This window comes from Galeopterus variegatus, unplaced genomic scaffold, assembly GCF_000696425.1.
Source record: "Galeopterus variegatus unplaced genomic scaffold, G_variegatus-3.0.2 Scaffold625, whole genome shotgun sequence".
Lineage (NCBI taxonomy): Eukaryota > Metazoa > Chordata > Mammalia > Dermoptera > Cynocephalidae > Galeopterus > Galeopterus variegatus.
In genome coordinates this window covers 375419-396726 of record NW_007726736.1, presented here as the reverse complement: position 1 = coordinate 396726, position 21308 = coordinate 375419, and the positions used below count along the sequence as shown (strand labels likewise).

The following is a 21308-nucleotide window of genomic DNA, read 5'->3' as shown; positions in this document are numbered from 1 at the left end:
TAAAAGCTTAAGGAGACAAAGTGGGATTGAGTATAACCTCAGTCATATGCAAGCAGATTGACAAAAAAGTGAAGACACCCCCGTACACAGCCTCATAGAAAAGACAGTGTAATCTGGTTCATAAGAGAGACTATCTTACTGATATTATTTTCTGCTTCTATTTCTCTTTTTGCATGTCCAAATCTCCAGTTAGTTGTGTTTCCACATTCCAGTCTGGTTTTGTCTACACTGCAAGAAATAAAAGGAAGAGTTGCGAGGACTTTATAGAGACAGAGTTCTGAGAAGGTTCAGGCTTCCAGAGGCCAAAGTGGTGACAACCATGGACATGATGAAAAGAGTCCCCAGGGAAAAGTTAACTACAGTGTCAGGAGTTCAGGCCCTCCAGGGTGGTCTCTCCCTTCCCTCCTTGCCCAGCTGGAAGGATCAGAGTTTTATTTTATTAAGAGAGCCAACATGGTCCCTGACACCTGCAATGGGCTAGTTGATCAAATAGTAGATTCTCTGTCACTCACCATGTGGATTGCAGACCTTATAAAGAAATTCCTTCTCCAAGTCCTGCAGATACTCAAATTTTATTTCACAGTACACTTTGCCCTGGTCATTAGTAATCTCCAAAAGCTGAGAGTTTTTAGCTTTTCCTACCCCAGTGGCAAAAATAATTATGTTTCTGTCCCTGAAGGCCTTGGCTGGTGTGGCTACATTATTTGGGGCAACTGCATCAGTGAGCACAATCCAGTATTGATGAACACTTGGTCTCCCTCCTCCTGAACTGTCAAAAAATAGCAGAGTGAAATTCAGGGCTTTCCCAGTGTGGGTGCCATAGTTCATTTGCTGGACATTCAAGAGGCACTGCAGATGTCCACCTTTGAGGAGTATTTGTTGAGTCTGAATTCTTCCTGTGGGGTTGAGCTGAACTGCAAAGGTCAATCTGAATTTCATCAGCAGCAATATTGTATTGGTTCACCATTCTCTCCATGAATCCCTTCATCTTTTTAGTCTTTTGGAGAGATGGATTCTGAACCATCTATCAGGAAGATAATGTCAGCTTTCTATGCTTACAGGCTGGGGAAAAAAGAACAGAACATTCATTAAAAGTCTGAAACCAATTAATTACAAGTGCCCACAGACAGTCTGAAGTGGCATATACACAAATTGAAAATATTTTAAAAGGGGGTGGAAAAGAAAGTCAATGAAGTAAATTTTCTGAAACCCAGTCTCGGAACAGTCAGAGCTGTATGATAAATAAAATTTTACTGGCTTGGTTTATTCTAAGTCATGGTCAGTCTGAGTGTGTCTAATACACATTTGCCATCCAGTGAATCCACACTTAGAGAATGAAGTTTTTCAAATACATTACACACATGTACTTGGAGCAAGGCGTGTGGCAAGGAGAGAGACTGAAGGAAAAACTTCTTACTCTCTGAGGAGCAGATGTCCCATACCACGTCTTGCTGGATGACCTTCAAAAACCGAAACTCATGCATGAAAACACGTTGTCCTTAGCTATTTCCTAAGCTCGGTAGTGTTAGCATCTCTTACTGCGATAGCATAAATGATGACTCCGTCTCTCGTCACTCCCTCTGCTGCCTCAGCCACAGAATCCGAAGATTTACCATCAGTGATGACTATGAGATATCGAGCAACATTGACTTGGGCAGTGTCTGCAAAGATCTGAGTCATGTTATTCAAGGCCTCACCTGTTGCAGTGCCACCTCCCCCCTGCCGGGTGTCACCAATGGCTACCTTCAGTTCTGCCACAGTGGCACACTGGCTGAGGATAAATTTGCTTTTAATTTTGTCTGAGTACTGAATGACTCCAAACTGTACTCTGTTGGGCCCAATCGTTATCACCTCATTCATGAACCTCTTCGTGTCAAGAAAAATCTTCTAGGTTAACACTGCCAGATCCATCAATAAGGAAGTAAGTGTCCCCCTTTTTGATCTGCACACAAGCTACACAATAAGAAGCTGCAACAGTCCATTAGAACAGAATCTGAGATGGTGTGTAGCCAAAGCTATTCATCCCGATCTCTAGCCATATTCCCTCAGCACTCATTGGTCCCTTCAAAGCACCTGTGACTCTGCCTAAGGGTATTCTTCGGTAAGGACCATGACTTCGTGTCAAGAAAAATCTTCTAGGTTAACACTGCCAGATCCATCAATAAGGAAGTAAGTGTCTCCCTTTTTGATCTGCACACAAGCTACACAATAAGAAGCCTCAACAGTCCATTAGAACAGAGTCTGAGACGGTGTGTAGCCAAAGCTATTCATCCCGATCTCTAGCCATGTTCCCTCAGCGCTCATTGGTCCCTTCAAAGCACCTGTGACTCTGCCTAAGGGTATTCTTCGGTAAGGACCATGATCAGCCTACACAATGAGCAGACCAGAATGCCTGGGAGTGGGTCTGGAAGCAGCCACCAACCAAGGACTGGCAAGGGTGGGTGGGTAAATACCACAGCTCCCGTGCTCTTTGTGTACAACAACGCTGAGGTGAGCTCCACAGTTTCCCTGCAGCTCCAGCACAACTGGGCCCCAGTTGCCACAGCAGTAACCTCTAGGTCACCCTTCACTTCAAGCTGGCTGCCCTCCCTTCCCACTCTTCAGTCTCCATGGCCCACCAGTGTCCTCTGACACCAGATAAATCACTTGCATCCAAATCTTCATCTCTGATCAAAGTCTGTGTCTGATGAACCCACTTAAGATATTAATATAACTTGACACTTCTTAAATGGGGAAGTTGAGAACAAGCTAAAAGTAAAAACCAGAGCACATTTGAAGCTCTGACTTGTCTCAGTGTCCATCATTCCTGCCTCCCATGCAAGTCACACTTTTCAAATACATGGGCAGAAGAGTACATTTTCTAAAATTTTATTGGATTGAATATATTTGATTTAAATTAAGTTAAAACTTTGTGTTTTAAATGAGGCTTACTTCAATGACTCACTTTATATTAAGGACTAGACTCTACAGCTCATTAGCATGCTGGGCCTCTTTGCATCTCAATTTCTTAATTTGTCAAAAGAGGATCTTTGCCCCTACTCAATATGCTTATTGTAAGGATTAAGTATGATTGTGTACACACAACACAGGTGAATATTAAGAATTTAAGATTAAGATAACCCAGTGTTTTATTCTTGTCACCTAGCAGCTTCCTCAAAAGAATGAAACATACATTTCTCCTTACCCCTTATGATAAAAGCAGCCCAGCTTTGTGTTCTGTCTCTGAATTCCCCTGACCCAGGGAAGGATTAACAGCCTTTTCATGTCTCGTGGCTGAAAGAGAAATGGTCTAAGGTGGGAGTTGGGCTCCCCTGCTCGGGTCCTCATTTGGGAGGACGTAGGCCCATACATATGTGGGACATACTTGTGCTAAAAAATAATGTGTTGTTTATTTGAATGAAATTCAAATTTAATTGGGTGTACTGTATTTCACCTGGCAACCCTACCCTAGAGGGGCATGCATTGGAAAGGAGCATAGCTTAGAAGGGTACAGAGAGGAGTGATCTACCCCGAGTGGCAAGAACTTGTTCAATCCTAGAGAGTAGAGAGAAAATTATGAAAAAATAAGACAGAAACTAAGACTTCACTGAAAGCCATCATCCATTGGTGACAGTTAGATGGCTGCCTAGAGTCCTAGCAAAGGACAACTGTGCAGGAAGGGGCATCTCTGGAGCCAGCCCCTTGTAGTAGTGGCCAAAAGAGGCTTCCACTACAACCCAGGGCCTTTGCATTGTCTAGAGGAGCTGAGGGCCCTGAGTATTTCCTGGCACTGTACATTCTTGCCAATCTCAGCAAATGGAGATTTGGAGGCAAAAAAGCAAAAGAGAGAATATTTCTCATAGTCTGGATGCTGCTGAGCACCCACATCTGCTCCACATATAAAGTGCTTAGTGGAGTATGTGCCACATGGCAAATGACCGATACATGGTAGATATTACGATCATCGTGATCATCCAGGACAGAATTCTGGCATAATCATCACAGCTCCTACTTACCTCTAAGCTGCCCCCACCCCTAACTCCTCTAGACTTTGAGCTGATTTTCCCAGTTCCAGGTTTCTTCTCAGCTGCTATGCAGTCTGGGAAAGACGTCAACTCTCAATTCTTCACACTGTTGGTGAATTAGCTGGGCTCCTTTTCTCTCATTCTTCCCTACAGAATATAGGCAGGGAGTGTACAAGGAAATAAAATTTATATTTAAGAATTTTGTTTCTTTTTCCCAGAACAAGGAAAGGGACCAAAAAATACAAGGGGTCTTCAAAAAGTTCATGGAAAGATTTGTATTATCTTTTCATTGTATTTTTCCATGAATTTTTTGAGGCACCCTTGTACAGGTCAAAGAGAAAAATGGAAATTTACTTAGATATTTCAAATTTCAGCATGAGTAACAAAAAAATTACAAGATCATTTAGTGTTCTTTTAATTTTTAAAAAGCTCAGTGATTTTTTCCCCTGATGATATAATCAGAGCTTTAAATTTTTAAGTCAGTTATCTACGTTTCAATGATTCTAATTTAAATCTATGATTCTAATTTGAATCTAAAAAACACTAGCATGGGTGGACAAAAATAGACAGACAAGTGGATAGACACAAATTTTGGGGGGGGGATTTGTGATTCTTTTTTTTTTTTTTTTTAATTCTCTTATTGAAACAGAATTGATTGTACATCTTTGTGGAGTATAGCATTGAATTTATAACAGCCAGAAAGTGGCAAATTTGGGATTTAAAATTTAGGCATTTTTACTCCAAAGTGCATGTACTTAGCCATTATGTTTTTTTCTGGTGTTTTCTAAAACTGCATATCCAGTAGAAACTTTTCTAACCAACTGCCACTTAAGTGACTCTCCAGATAAATTATGTTCTCCCTTCTCTCTGTAAAATACAAGTGATGCTCCCACAAAACACTGAGTGCCCTAAATTCTGCTTCACTCAGTACAAGAATAAGCTTACCAAGATGGAGATGGTTTTGTCCCCGGCCAGTTTATGATAGTTTTGTTATTCTAATTGCACAATTAATCAAATATTATACAAATCAATAAGACACGAGGATGAATAAAAGAAGTTTATTGCATCTGTGAAAACCATATTAACTGCTTAGAAAAGATTCAATAAAGACAAATTGTTAAAAAAAAAAGTTGCTGATATACTAGATGGAACTACAAAAGATTGAATTTTTGAGATCATAAAAATTAACAAGGATTTCTGTACTCGAATTGTTTCAAAGTGGCTAAGTTCTCTTCCCACTTTAAAGAAACTGAAACTGAAAATTATAGATAATATACTATTGGAAGTTTATGAAGAAAATACATAGATGTCTAATCATCAGGGTTCATACTCAAAGGAGCCTTGGCCTTACACCAAAAGACTGGCAAATTAATAATCCTTTATATGTTTTAAGGTAAAAATTTTTAAATTCCCAGAATGCTTGTAGCTTTTTTTCAGTAGTTTCCTGCTTTAAATGACTTAAGATTTGATTGATCCACACTCAGTTCTGTAGAGCTTCTACTGTAGATATGCATGTACCTTTATCAAACTGTTAAAACAGATGAAATGTAATCACAATTTGTAATAATTAATGTGCCAATTAATATCGATTTGATCATCATGTATTGTACACAAATAATAGTAGTCAACACTGTACCCTGAAAAATATGTATGATCAAGTATGCATCAATAAAAAAATTAAAATGAAATGGATAAAAGGTAAGACAGAAGGAGGGAGGAATGTTCTTTTTACTTAGTAATCTTCTACATTGTTTGGAATCAAGACAAAATAAAGAATTTATAAGTTGGCATTTCTACTTATGAATTGACTCCAAAATTTTTTCTTTGGTGAGGGGTAGAGGAGGTGGGAACATGGAGCAAGCAGAGTAAAGACTTAAAAAAGATGAAATTTGGGAAGGCTCTCCTACTTTCTTGAAGGGAATAGCCCATCCCATGAGTGAAAGCTCTTTTGCCCACAATCTCAGGGCAGAGCTGGTTTGTAAGTTTTCTTCCCACAACAGAGAGTTGCAAAAAGGATTCCAAGGTGATGGCATGCTCCCAAGGAGGGTATATAACACTATTTCCTCCCGGGCCTTACTCTCTGAGGCACGCTGGATGCCCATTGCATAGATGGTGACCCTCACCCTACACAGCCGAGAAGCAGGTCTGGACACACTGTCTTGGGAGAAGCCTTCCATGATGACCACAGCTATCTGCTGCAGACCTTGGTTGAACTGGCTGCCCTTCTCCTGAATGCAAATCTTGTCCGTTAGGAAATCCAAAGCAGAGCCAGTCTTTGCCCTTCCTCTTCTTTCTCGGTAGGTTAATTTGTCCAAACATTCCAAGATTTTGACTGGATTCTGAAATGTCTCTATTGAAAATTTAAGCCGTGTTTCCTCACCGTAAAAGACCAAGCCAATGCTCATAGTATCAGGATGAATACTTAGAGAGCTGACAGTGGTTTTTAGAAAGTTGACAACTTGTTGGAAATTGGCTTGCCTAACCCTGCTAAAATCCTCAATGAGGAAAACTAAGTCAGCCAGGATAGCATTTGAACATGCTATAAACAAAGACAGAAAGAAGGACTTTAGCATGAGAACACAGCAATAAAGACAACACTTACATATAAAAGTTGCATTCTGATGTATTTTACTTACTACAATAACATATTTAGGATTACAAATTGTAATAGTATATGTATTAGTCTGTTTTGTGTCGCTATACCAGAAATACCTGAGACTGGGTAATTTATAAAGAACAGAGGTTTATTTGGCTTACAATTCTGGGACAGCTGCATCTGGCATGGGCCTCAGGCTGCTTCTACTCATGGCGGAAAGTGGCAGGCAGCTGGCAGGTACAAGCAGATCACATGGCGAGAGGAAGCAAGAGAGAGGAAGCAAGAGGGAGAGAGAAGGTGCCAGGGTCTTTTTAAGCAACAAGCTCTCGTGGTAACTATTAGAGCGAGAACTCACTCATTAATTCCCCCTCCCCGAGGGAGAGCATTAATCCATTCATGAGGGATCCGCCCCCATGACTCAATCAGTTTCCAATACTGCCACATTGGGGATCAAATTTCCACATGAGTTTTGGAGGGGACAACACATCCAAACTTCATCAGTATATATACTAACTTATGTTCATACATTTTAGAATTTGGTGGAAGCCTTTATTTGGCATGATGGTCAAAGAACATTACAGGGTTCATACCTATTTCAAAACTTCTCACATGAAAGGGTATTCATATCACTTGCAAAACATATAAATATATGAATACCCACAATAAAGTGGTTTAAAATCACTTTTCAATTTATCGAAGTCCGTTAGAAGCATCTGAGTCTGGGTGAGTTTTTCCTTCATTTTTCTAGTTTCAAGAGACTAGAAATTAAATTCTCTTTTATAGGCCTGAAACCTCCTTGATTTAATGGTTTTTTTCCTCTCTCTCAATAAAAGATAGGATTAACAAAATGTGACTATTAATCTGTGCACCCTTCTCTGATAAATGTCATTTCAACAGAGGCAACATGAAATGTTCCAAATTCCTGTGAAAAATCTTTGTTCAAGGCTAGCTGGCTGTTTCATTTTGCTATAAAAGCACCTCCCCTTCAACCTGCCTCAAATGAAGGAATAAAGCATAAACTCCCTGCCAAGAGGAATCCAGACACCTCCCTTCCTATTTGAGTCATTGCCTAGCATAGGGAAACCCACTGGTCCACATTCCATATACCAGTGAGGTCCAGATCTGCTTTGATGTACGAAAAAAGAAACCTCCTGAGCAGAGAGCGAAAACCACATGTGCAGAAGGCCGAGGCCAGAGTGTAGATAACTGATTAGTGTGAAACAAGGTGTAGAGAACAGAATACAGGGGCAATAGAATAACTTTTTGACTAATCTTTGGTCCTTTGGTGTCCTGAAATTTCTTCTGTGGCTTTTTTTTATAAAGAATCAAAATTCAATCTCAGATTTCAAAAGAAGGTGTTGTCCCTGATTTTGGCAAGTCTTCTCTAGAAACTCCAAACCTCTTTGACTTATTCTTTCCTTCACCTGCTGGTACCAAATGCTGTTACTCTCCTTTCAAGTTGCCTCCAGGACTTAGGATTCATCCCCTTTCTCATTACCAGAGCCACCCGTGGGCTGGGCCCAGACATCCTCCTTATGTGGCCAGATGACAGCTCAGCCTTAAAGTCCTCTGAGTCTAAGGCACCATCTTGAGTCCAGCCTGGCCATTGAAGGCTTCCTTTAGTCACGTTATTTTTTTTTTTTTTTTTTTTTGGCTTAAAAGCCTCCGGCTACTTCCACTGCCTTTGGGAGCCCCCTAATTAGGGTTCATCCTACCTAATCCAATCTCATCCGTCACTACTTCTAAACCCCTCCCCAATCCCAATTGGTTCTTTTTTTTTTTCTCCCCCTTTTTTACTTTCTTCTACATTTACCCAGCCCATTTCCATTTCTACACCCTTACCTGACCTGGCTGTTCCCCTTGCCAGGAGTGCCTTCCTCCCCTCTCCCTACATATTAGGATAATACTCATTATTAAGGGATCAGCGTAATTCCTTCCATGTCATGTTCTCTAGAATTCCCTTCTTTAGCCCGATTTCTACTTAAAGTAGTGTCCATAAGGCGTTTCTTAGTTCCCTATTACCTCTGCTTGAATTTTACTCCTCTTGTCTCATATGTTTGTCTTTTCTGCCCATAAAATTGCAAGGACCTCCAAGCTCTAGATGTTGAGAGGTGTGGGGCAGAGCTGGGACAATTCCAAGAGGAGAGATCAATCACTTCTAGTTGTAGGAAACAAGGGATGCTTCACCAAGAGGATAAAAAGAACTGAAAGGTAAATTTTGACTCTGGGCATTCCAGGCTGATAGTATAGTGTGTTCAAGGGTAGAGACAGAGGGGGGAAAGCACGATCTGTATACAGCAAATGGGGAGTAGTTCAATAGAATGAGGAGCTGTGAATAGAATGTATAAAAAGACTTAGCAGGAGATGAGGCTCAGTGGTTCTCAACCAACAGTGGTACCCATCTTCAGAGGACATTTTGGAAATATATGGGGTAGTTTTGGATTTTCGTAATAACTCAGGGATGCTACTGGCAAGAACCAGGAATGTTAAACCTCTGACAATGCACAGGACAATCCTACACTATGAATTGTCCTACTCAAAATGCCAATATTATCTCCCTTGAGCATGTGGAATTCCAACCTAAGAAGGGACTTTAGTTAATCTCTAGGGAGAAGCCTGAGTGTTCCTTCTCCTGGAAAAGCCATATGGTAGTTTGACTTATCATTCAGAAATATTCACTCCCTACCTCTCATTTCCATGGGAAGAATATAATTTCCTATTCTGCTGATGTTGACATAGCCATATGACTTGTTTGGCCAATGGAACATTGGCAGATGATGCAGCAGAATTCTGAAAAGTGCTCACACAATTGAATTTCTCTCTTACACTTTTGCAGTTACCATGGGAAGGATATGCCCAGACTAGCCTGATGACCACTGGAGGAAGATATGTGAGAGATGCATGGAACAGAGCCAGACCTGGACCACCCAAACCCCAAGCCAAATCCTAAATCTTCAAATAAGCCCAGTCAAGATCAGCTGACCCTCAGCAGATCTATGAGAATAAATGATTTTTTTCAGCCACCAACTTTTCAGAGAGTTTGTTATGCAGCTTCCTTGTGACCATAGTTAAATAATACAAGGTGTATGCCTGAGGCATCCCCATGCCTCCTCCTCTTCCCTATCCATGGGTGCTAGTGCCCCAGGACTAAGGAATCCAGAATGCCCCCCTTCTCTGCTCTTTTCTCAGACTTCCCTCTCAAGCTGAGACCTCCTGGTGGCTCACATATCCTACGAATCAAACCTTACTTAGTACAACGACCTTCGAGGACTCAGTCCTGAACTCCAGCTGTCCAGTCCCCTGGATCACCATGCTCATGTCCTGTATTATGTCTGGCTCAATCTTCTTCTTGCATCTCATATATGAGGCCTGAGGACCCCATCCCCTCTAGTTCACTCCTGTCAAAGTTCTGCACACCCACAGACATGACTTTCACACCTTTCTCCCTCTGTCTCTGTGCAGCATCCCTGGCAGAGATGTCCCTCAGATTTGCCTGAGATGATGACCACGGAATACTGGGGGATGCCCTGGAGAAACTGGCTTCCTGCTGCCTCTTGGAAGAAGGTCTGATGCAGGTGCTGCAGAGCTTGGCCTGTTCTCCTGGAGCCACCCTGGAGCACAAAGTGCTCATGGATGTACATAATCATCTCAATCTGGGTCTTGTAGGTATTGAGCAAAATCTCAGTGTGGGGATCATCATACTGAGCCAACCCCAAATGGTACCTGCCAACCTCCAGCATGCCAACCACCCTGGAGATGAAATTCTGGATCCACCGGAAACTGGCCCATGATGCATCCTGAGAGGTGTTTGCAAGAAAGACCATGTCTGCATAGGCCTTGGTGAATTTGCAAATAAAGATGGGGGGGGGGTGTTAGAGAAAGAGACACAGAGGAGAAAGAAAAACAAATCAAGCTCTCATGAAAATTGATTACAGGGATGATTTTGTGGAAGCAATGCTAGAAGGAGAGGTACCGTATTCACACAACACTATACAAGCTGTACTTCCCCCTCCTCAGTGTGGACTCTATCACAAAGTGCTCCCCTCTTACTGTCTGCTGCCTTTATTGTCTGCTTTTGACTAAAGTACCTTTCAATTATTCTTCTTCAACCAATGGAGGAAGCAAGGGAGGTTAACCATTACTGAGCAGTTACTTTGTGCTAGAACTTTTCATACACTGTCTTAGTCTGTTTTCTGTTGCTATAACAGACTGGGAAATTTATAAAGAAAAGAAGTTTATTTGGCTCTTGGTTCTGGAGGCTGGGAAGTTCGGTGGCAGCAGCTTCTGGCAAGGCTTTTGCACCATGTCATAAGACAGCAGAAAAGTGGAAGGAGCCGAGCTCACTTTTACAACAACTGCTTCTTACGAGACTCACTCACTCTTGCAAAAATTCACCCCTGCAAGAACTCACTCACTCCCACGAAAACAATAACTGTGTTAATCTACTGATGAGAGCTCTGTCTTCATGACCCAATCACCTCTTACAGGCCCCACTTCTTAATGCTTGCCTTGGATTGGACTGTGTCCCCCAAAGTCCATGTATTAGAAACCTAACCCCACGTTGATAGTGTTAGTAGGCTGGGAAATCCTATCATGGTAATTGAAAGGTGGGGCCTTGAAGAGGTGATTGGATTGTTAGGACCATATCCTAGTAAATAGATTAATAAGTTGATGGTTTAGTGGTGCTCATGGGCGTGGTTCTGAGAGCTTTAGAAGCAGAGCATGTGAGGTTACTCTCTCTGTCATGTGAGACCCTTGCATCACTGTCACCACTAACAGGCCTTCACCAGATGTGCTCCCTGGACTTTGGACTTCCCAGCCTCTGAAACCATAAGTGATGAATACTGTTTCTTTATAAATTACTCGGTTTCAGGCATTTCTGTTATAAGCAACAGAAATAAACTAATACAGTGCTGTTACACTGGCAATTAAGTTTCCAATACATAAACTCCTGGGGGACACATTCAAACCATAGCATACACTTTATGGGATTTAATCCTCATAAATCATTCTACGCAGAAAGTATTACCTTCATCGTGCTGATAAGAAGATTGAAGTAATGAAATGAAGCTGCTTGTCCATGGTCACATAACTAGACAGTGGCAAAAGCAGGATAAAAAAAAATAGGTTGCTTTCAAAACCCATGCTGTTTTCTCTGAACTATGTGATAGGGTGTACCTTTCCTTCTTTTCTACCCATGAGTACTCCATCTGTCCTTCAACCCCCAGTTGTTGGAAGGGAGAGCTCAGTTGTCCCTTCCTCTAGGAAGTCTCCCCAGCTTCTCCAGTGATGGTGGACATTCCTTCTCCTGCCCTCCTACTATGTACCCAGGTATGCTGGCTGATACTGTAGTGACGTGGCACGGTTAGAATGGTGGGTTTTGACCCAGCTTCTTACCTTTTATCTTACCACCTCCCACTGCCAAGCACAGAGTAGGATACTGAAGTTTTCAGTGTTGAAGAGAAACTTCTCAAATGGCTCCCTGGCTATTTTTCGCTACTCCTGGACATCCTGGACATTGACACCTACCACATACACAACAACCCCATCTTCTTGCATTCAGTCAGCTGCCTCTCAGGCTTCATCATTTGACTCCCCAGGATAAATATCTGAGGAACCCTGTCCTTGGCCCTGCTGCCAGCTGCCTCAGTCAAGTAGTTGGTCCTGATAAACTCCAGGGCACTCCCTGTGTTTGTGCCTCCCATGCAGTAGGGCGGATTCTGCATCTCCTCCAAGACCACACTCTTCAGAGGGTACTGGTCCATTTGAAAGGCTGGGTAGATGTTTTCATTATATTGGGAAAGTCCCACTTGGACCTGATCACTGCTTGATGTCAAGCCCCAAGACAATGGAGTAAAGGAAGTTCTTGACTTTCTGGAAGTTCTGAGGTCCAGTGCTGGTTGAGCTGTCCACTAGGAACACAATGTCTGCCAGGGCTGCTTCTCTGCAAGCTGCAAGGGAGAGGACAAAAAGGATGGAGTCACTGAGTCTTCTCTCAAAATGCTTAGAATCAATGGAGCCAAATGGTATACAGAAAGGAAGGGTAGGGCCGGCCCGGTGGCGCACTGGAGAGTGCGCCGCTTGGGAGCGTGGCGGCGCTCCCGCCGAGGGTTCGGATCCCATGTGGAGACCGGTTCCCGCTCACTGGCTGAGCGGAGAGGACAAAAAGGATGGAGTCACTGAGTCTTCTCTCAAAATGCTTAGAATCAATGGAGCCAAATGGTATACAGAAAGGAAGGGTAGGGCCGGCCCGGTGGCGCACTGGAGAGTGCGCCGCTTGGGAGCGTGGCGGCGCTCCCGCCGAGGGTTCGGATCCCATGTGGAGACCGGTTCCCGCTCACTGGTTGAGCGAGGTGTGGGTGCAACACCGAGGGTTGCAATCCCGTTGCTGGTCAGTAAAAAAAAAAAGAAAGGAGGGGTAACCACAGGCAGCCTATACTCAGCAGTCCTCATCCTAAATGACAGTGTGCTCAAAGAAGTGACATCCCCCTGTGCCTTCCCTTTTCTCTATTTAATCATATTCCGAGGCTTCAGATCTGCTCTACTGATACTGCCAACCTTGAAATACACTTGGACAGTCTTTCAAATCTCTTTAAGAAAAAAAACACTTCTGTAAATGTAGCAGCATGCTGAGAAAGGTACTGTCCTCTTTCCAATTGGAATAAGCCATCAGCCTCCCATGTTTTGATAAAGAAATCTGTTGGTGTACTGGTCAGAAAGCTGGAATATGGCCCATATTCTTTGGTGTGTCTCATTGCAGCTCTGTAGTTAGTAGCCCTGTGACTTATTTATCACTCCCTTCCTTGAGACTTAATTTTCTTTTCTGTAGCACTGAAATCTTTACACCAGCCCTCTTACTATCACAGGGTTGTTTTGAGGATAAAACAAGATAATCTATTCTAGTAGACAGTATCAGTGCTCCGACGAAGCCCTTTGGATTCCTTTTTACCATTTCTGTGCACTGCTCTTTGGAAGACTTCCCTCCAGGTACTGTAGCTGCTTTGCACACAATATATAAAAGCCCAGGTGCTGACTTGACTCAGATTCAGGGTCAAGACAACTCTGAGTTCCCCTGCAGTATCAGGCTAAAAGTACTCTTTGTGGACTTTTGTTTGAGATCACACCCTTCCTTAACATTCCTCGACTTCTCTTCCTATATACCCCACATCCTTACTGATCACTCCCGGGAGCTCTTCCTTAACAAATCACATGTATCCAAATCCTTGTCCCAGGCTCTGCTTCTGGGGAACACAACCTAACACACCTGCTCTAGTGCAATGGGCCTGTTCTAAAACACCTGGGGTCAAGTCCCTAGCTCTGCCATCCACTTGTGGTAACTTTGGCCTCAGTTTCTTCAAAATACAAATTTTTTTTTCAAAATACAAATTTGTATTTTCCTGAAAAATACAAATAGTAATATGAATTACCCTATGTATATAACATAGTTGAGATGATGGATCAGTCAGATAAGCAATGCAAACAAGTTTTGAAAATATATAGCCCCAAGCAAATTGTAGTTGCTACTATTATGTATATAAAACCTCTTTGTAAACCTTGAAGTGCTACACAAAAGTAAGGCAGAGAATATTTATTTGGCCATACAAATGCAATACTACCACCTGCTATATCAATGGATAAAACATTTTAGTGTTTTTTCCAATTCACCTATCCCATATAGAAATACAAAATAATGAATAAGCAATGAAGCCTCTATTCACTTGTGGGTTTTCGTGGAGGCCACAAGGAACCTTTTCCTTCTCTGCTCAAGGCTGTGTGCTTTACTATGGAAATTTACAATTAATTTGTTTAGATTTTTCACCAGTTTATGCATCACCACCAAAAGAAGTACAAGGCTGATGATGGGGTATCATCATCACAGGTAATGACATGTCCTAACAGGTAATGCTTATGGCACTTCTGGTTGGCTAGGCGCTCTGCCAAACACTTTACTTGCACAATTTTGTTTGATGCTTTCAACAACTCTCTGAGGCAGGTACTATTATACTCAGAAGAAAATGTAGATTCAAAGAGGTAACATGTCATGTTCAAGGTGACAAGGTTAGAAAGTGGAGAACTGGGATTTGAACCCAGATCTTTCTTTTCCCTAAATTCATCCTCTGTACCAGTACATTATACCAACATGCTGGCAGTAAAAGAAACAAATTTCCTAGGGGATGTACAGCTCCTCTCCCCTCCTCTGCTCTCCATCCAGGCAATACGACTAAGTTAATCTAGGAATAATGATATCATTCTAGGAGCAAATAGTCCTTCCGTCCAAAACGGACTCATACTCCATTAGTGTATGGAACCAGCCTAAGGCCATCCACACTTATAAAAAGAGCTGATAAGTTTTTGGTCAACGGTTGAAGAGGAGCACAGAGTAAAGATGGTTTAGTGAAATTTTAATTTCAAAATTAAACCTGCACACATATGGAAAAGAAGAAGGATGGTGGGAGGGATGAAATAGAGATAAAGCTCGGAGTTCTGTGACTTGCAGATCAGGAATAAGAAGGGAGAGGCCTTTGTACCTGGAGAGACTGGTCAGCAGGTTGAGCTGACTTTGCCAAAGTATCACAGAGCTCCTGCCACAGCTTCCAGGGGAGACTGCTCAGACCAGAGAAGCTGGAAACAAAGAAAGCGAAGGCGAACCTCTCCTTGGGACTACTCACAATCTCCCTGAGCTTTGCCAAACTGCATCTCTGGTGCCAACAGCATAAAGCAGTATGCCTGACACCCTAAATGCCTCCACAGGTTCATGGACATGGTCCTCGGCTGGGCCACTGTTGATCACCAAGGCAAACTGAGGCGCCCCTCGGCTTGCCTGGCTCCCCGCTGTCTGCTGGAAGTGGTGATCTAGAAAGAACTACAGAGCCTGGCCCATCTTGTTGCCCCCAGGCTTAAATTGAAACCGCTGAACATATCTCAGCACATCACCCTTGTGGTCACAGGCGGAAAGCAGGCACTCTGAATGGGGCGCATCGCTGTACTGGGCCAGACCCACACAGATGGTCTCTCTGCTGACGTTGAAGCTGTTTACCAGGATGTGCAGGGAGGTGCGCACACTGCAGGCATGTTGGGGGCTGACGCTGGTGTCCACCAGAAACACGACATCTCCCACAGAGGCCTCCCTGCAGACTGGGAAAGAGAGTCACTTTAAGATAAAACATTACAAAATTGACAGCTACTGGCTGGAAATCCATGTCTCCCAATTCATTGCCTCTGCACCCTACAGATCTACCCGCACAGCTCTCTGATAGTCGCCAAACGCATGCAGCCCAGGCACACCGTCGTGTTCCTCTGCTGCCTCATGGCTACTGTCTGCTCTGCTCACCTGCCACCCTTTGCACCACTCTAACAAACAGTTGACCTTTCAATTCCACCCTCATCTTGGCTCTCCACTCATCCCCTGAACTTATTAAAAGAACCCAGCTTCTAGTCAAGTGTTCAGATCTCCATACCAGCCAGCCACCAAAAAGCAAAAGCAAAAGAACCTGGCTTTCTACCAGTGGTGGATGCTGTTGGTACCCACCTAGATCTCCTTTACTGCTGGCACACCTACCCCCAGCTGCTTCAAGTGATACAGCTAACTGCTCATGTCTGTGTCTTTCTCCAGAGATCTGCCCTTGGCTGAAGGGGGTGGTCTCATCTGGACGCCTCTGGGAGGTTACACCACCACCACCCTGGCTGGCCAATGTCTGATGGACATGGAAGCACAGACGCCTGGCCCCCTTGCCTTATGTGAAATAACTATATGGTGCTATCTGAGCTCCATCACCACCCATGACTCAAGCCAAGGCTCAATTTTACCTGCAGCTACAGCCTTGCTTTGCTTCTCCTCCTACTCCATCCCACTTCTCTCACACCCTTACAGATTTGTCCTAAAGAGCACTCCCTCTGAATAACACATGCTCACAAATCCCAGTCCCAGACTCTGCTTCCAGGGAACCACACCTAAGATGACAGCTTCCAGCTTTGACCTCTGCAGTCTCTGGCCACCATCAGCCCTTTCTAGTTTGATACTTGTCATTCCCACGGGTGTGGCTTACATTTGCCCTTTGGCTCCCTGAACTGAAGGCTGCACTGTACAGCTACTTCTTCCCAAACCCAGCTCTAGTCCTGTTAACCACAATCTTTATAGTGGCCAGACCTGCTGGTACCCACCTGGGCCCAGCTTGGCTTTCAGCATGGAAGGGATTAGACACAAGATGCAGAAGGACTTCAGCAAATCTCTAATCCCACTGGTTCTCAGACTGAATTTACCAGATGACCTGGTCTCTTCCAACTCAAACTTTTCTTTCTGTGGCAAGAAGCACAATGTGGACTAAGCACAGTGCTTTGTAAAGAAAAAGAAGAGATGATTGTGCTTGATCTATTTCTCAGCAACCACCATAATCATAATTTCTTCCCCCAACCCACACCTCCAATTTGATTATCTGTGATGGTGGAGGGAGAACGTGAATAGTGATGAGAGGAGAAACAAAAGCAGAAACCGGCTAAAGATGGTTTTAGTTTAAAGTAGCTGAAAAAACAAAGGGTAATTATCCCACACTGGTTAAACCTATCTTGCACTTGGTTTTATGCCAGAAGGATTAAATACTGACCTGGGCTGGTCCTGCACTGTCCCCAAAGCCTCACCTCTGCCCTGTCTACCTAGGTTCGTCCTGCACTACCTGTGAAGCCTCACCTCTGCTCTGTCCACCTGGGCTGGCCGTGCACTGTCCCTGAAGCCTCGCCTCTGCCCTGTCCACCTGGGCTGGCCATGCACTGTCCCTGAAGCCTCGCCTCTGCCCTGTACCTGGGCTGGCTCTGCACTGTCCCTGAAGCCTCACCTCTGCCCTGTCCATCTTGCTCCATGTTCCAGGTTTCCTATCCCAGTGTCTCCAACTCCACTTGCCACCAGGCTTTAACATGCTGTTCCCTCAAAGTTTCCCTTTCTTTTTTGGGGGGTGGGAGGTGGGTAAATTCCCACAGAATTGTGTTTTTTCATCTTGGTTTGTAATGCAACATTCATTAGTGTGCTTGTTTAATTAATGGCAGTTTTCCAAACTAGACTCTGAGCTCCATGAGAACAGATGACCATATCTTTTGTATGTTTGTTCACCATGGAAGCATCTAGCATAGAGCAGACACACAAAAAATATCTAAGGAAGAAAGAAATAGAGGAAAAGAGGAACAATGGTGGAAGGGAGGAGACAGCACTTCCAAGGATGGAAATCTTAAACATTAATGAAACAAATAAAGGAATCAAAATTTTTTGAGCCAGAAATAATCCTATGAGACTATGCAATGAAATATGGTAGCTGCTAGGTCATGTGACAATTGAAAACTTGAAATGTCCCTAGCATGACTGAGAAACTGAGTTTTACATTTTACTGAATTTTAATTTATTTTAATTAAACAGTCACATGTGGCTAGTGGCCACTGTATTGGACAGCACAATTATAGAATAAGGAATCCAATTTGTCCATCTCACAGAAAAGGAAAATAAGACCTGGAAACACAAAGTAACTCATGTAAATCCATTCAAAGAGCCACAATTAGAACCCAGGACTCCTGATACTCAGTCCATGCCTTGAAGTGCCATAAAGATTAAATTGAAAATTCATATTAAAGAATGGCAAAGACCAAGAGAGAGTTTAGACAGAGAAGGGCTAGAGGAGGTTGGTATAATCTGGGAACACTGAATACACTTGTCACTTCTGGGGTCCTGGGTCCCACCTCTCAGAAATTTGCCTAACTTTAGTCTTATAGCCAGGTAGAGCCTGATCAAGGCAAAAAATAAATGAGCTTCAGGTCCTTTAAGCTTTATTTTCCTTTGGCCCTCCAACATGCAATCCTATTGTGAAGAGAGGATTCAGTGACTGGTCCAGGACTGGATGCCTGGTTTGTCTCCTTAACATCTCTTTCAGGAGCGATTAAACACAGTGACATTTCCCTGGTCTTTCCAATCAGAAGAAACTTCACACCTATAGAATATCTTTCAGGCAAGTAAGTATTGATTCCTTCATGTGCAACTTGAGAGATATATCACATTTTCATACACTGTCACTTTCTTAAGCCTTCCACTAATTCTTTGTAGTTTTAGAAGGTGTTTGAAACATGAAAAGACTATCACAGCTTCTGTTCACAAGTGAGGGGAGCGGGAGCCAGCAGGAAAATTTAGAGAGCTTCATGTTTTTCCTAACAAATGATAATCTGTGTGATTATATTTGAATATTTAAACTTCTTTTGTCTCAGTGGGTCTTCAGGCTACTCAAACAATCTTCTCTTGAAGAAACTTTTATCTTGAAGAGTTGCAACAATCTATAAAAATGACTACAGGGCCGGCCCTGTGGCGCACTGCGATAGTGCAACGCTTGGGAAGCGCGGCGGCGCTCCCGTCCGAGGGGTCGGATCCCACATACAGACCGGTTCCCGCTCACTGGCTGAGCGAGGCGCAGGAGATGCACCGAGGGTTGCGATCCCGTTGCCGGTCCCGGTACGGTGCGGGGGCGACACTGAGGGTTGCGATCCGTTGCCGGACACGGAAAAAGACAAAAAAAAAATAAAAATAAAAAATGACTACAAATATTGCATAGGGTTTCACTTGTATTCACTATGACTTGAAGTGATCCATCTTGTGATGACAATTACCCTTCGGAACAGCTCTGCCAAAGAGACGAAGCTGAATGCAGAACAGAACCCTGTTTACAAAAGCTTTTGAGAGCCTGATAATACATTCAGACGTATAGTACTTTTTAATATATATGTTTTGTTCTTTGGGGTTAAGCATTGGAGAAAAAAAAACGAAAGAAAGTGCCCACCATTCACTCAAAGCTTCCAGATTCTGATTAAATTCTCCTACAAGGAGTTGATTCCCTTTTGTCAATTATGAAGCTCCTATAATATTTTCTTCTAAGATCATCTCCACCACTAGGTTCCTTGCAAGGTAATCGGTTTTGGCTTAAAGAATCCCATGGATTACCCTCCTTTGTGACTTGATGAAGCCAAAACTAGCTGCAAGGAGGATGATCCAGCAAAACACCTTCAAAGTCTCCATTCTAGATGTACACCTCGAGAGAGAAGAAAATCTTGTATTTAAAATGTATGTCTTCGTACACTTAAAATGGTTGCACCATATTATACATAAATTATACCTCAATAAAGTCATATTTTTAAAAACTTTATCTTTATCTATATCTTTCCCCAGACCAACAGAAGCTCTGTAAAATTAAAGCACATGTTGCCACATTGTTTCAATTGTACAAGGAAAATGGTCTTGTTGACCCAACTCAGGAAGAATTTTGTAAACACCCAGAATGCACATCTTAGACTTTCCTGTTTAAAGTAGTCCAAATACAGCTGTAAAAAGAGAAAACATATAGAACATGGGGTAGAACTTCTGTTTCACACACTGAATTTATTTAGTAGAACATAAACATTTCTGGATGATTTTGCTTGTATTTTTATACAAGAGTTGGTTGACAATAAATATTTGTGGCATGCAGAAATATGCAAATATCCCAGAAGCACATCTGCCTGATAAAAATCATCCTAGCTTGAAAGTATTTTATACATTCCTGGAAGAAGCAGAACATCAGACTTTTCTCCCCTAAACTTGAATCCATGGAAATTTTTATTTCCACGAAAATTATCTGCTGTCAATTTCATTTTTATTTTTTGACTCTAAGAAAGTCCATCAGTTTAAAAATAAGAACAACGTAGTAATCCCATTGAATGAGAGGTTCCAAGTGGAACAGGGAACATCTTACCTTCACATCTTTAGCCAGCCAATCTCAAAGTCATCTTCAGCAGAGTGCCGTGGGATTAAGAGCAAGGACTCTTGGAGATAGACCGTCTGGGTTTGAATCTCAGATCTAATTAATAGGGGATCTTAGGCAAATTGCTTGACCTTTCTGCACCTCAGTTTCCCCATTTATAAAATGGGGGCAATAATAGTACCTACTGTTTACACTCCGTTTACTCCTTAAGAGTGACTCTTGACTTCAAATGAAGCTCAAAGGTCTTGATTCTGGTTTTAGCATAGCCATTTGCTCTGCAGGCTTGAGCAAGCCATTTCACCTTTCAGGGTTTATGTAATGACTCTAGAGGGCTTACTGATGATTTGAGACACCTACTAGATTGACCACTATATTACAAACATTCTGTAGAGCATTGGCCCTGTGTTTTTCCAATAAATAGATGGGATATAACTGGATTTCTCTATTCCTCAGTTTCTATATCAACCTGCCACTAATGCCTCCTCCAGGAAGCTTATAACTCAAGGGAAGGTACTTTAAGGCTTTAAATATCCTACCCCCAGGAAACTTTCACCTAATATTAAATAAATAAATTCATAAATCTTAAAGTAAAGATTGTTCTAGTGGATTAAGGACTGTATGAGGGTAAAGAGCTTGAGACTTTGAAAGTGCCAAGAAGAATGATCCAAAATAGATTCATGCATCATCGTCATCATTAATATTATTGCAATAAAATACTACACTTCAGTTTTTGAAATACTTGGGTTAATAAAGTTAGATGAAAAATAAAACTTTCAAGAAAGATATCTGTTTTCATATTCCACTATGACCTACTTATCACTATTAATGCAATCAGTCATAAAAAATGAGAAGTATTTTTAGCTAATCATAAATAAATCACTAGAAATGTTTATGGAAATCTAGTGGAAAAGTCAAAAGTTCATAAACATTTTACAGCTGTGTATGTAT

At 42.4% G+C, this 21308-nt stretch overlaps 1 pseudogene; it reads right to left on the bottom strand.

The window, feature by feature from the left end:
* Positions 1 to 504: 504 nt before the first annotated feature.
* On the bottom strand, positions 505 to 19639 carry LOC103588899 (annotated as a pseudogene).
* Positions 19640 to 21308: the final 1669 nt, after the last annotated feature.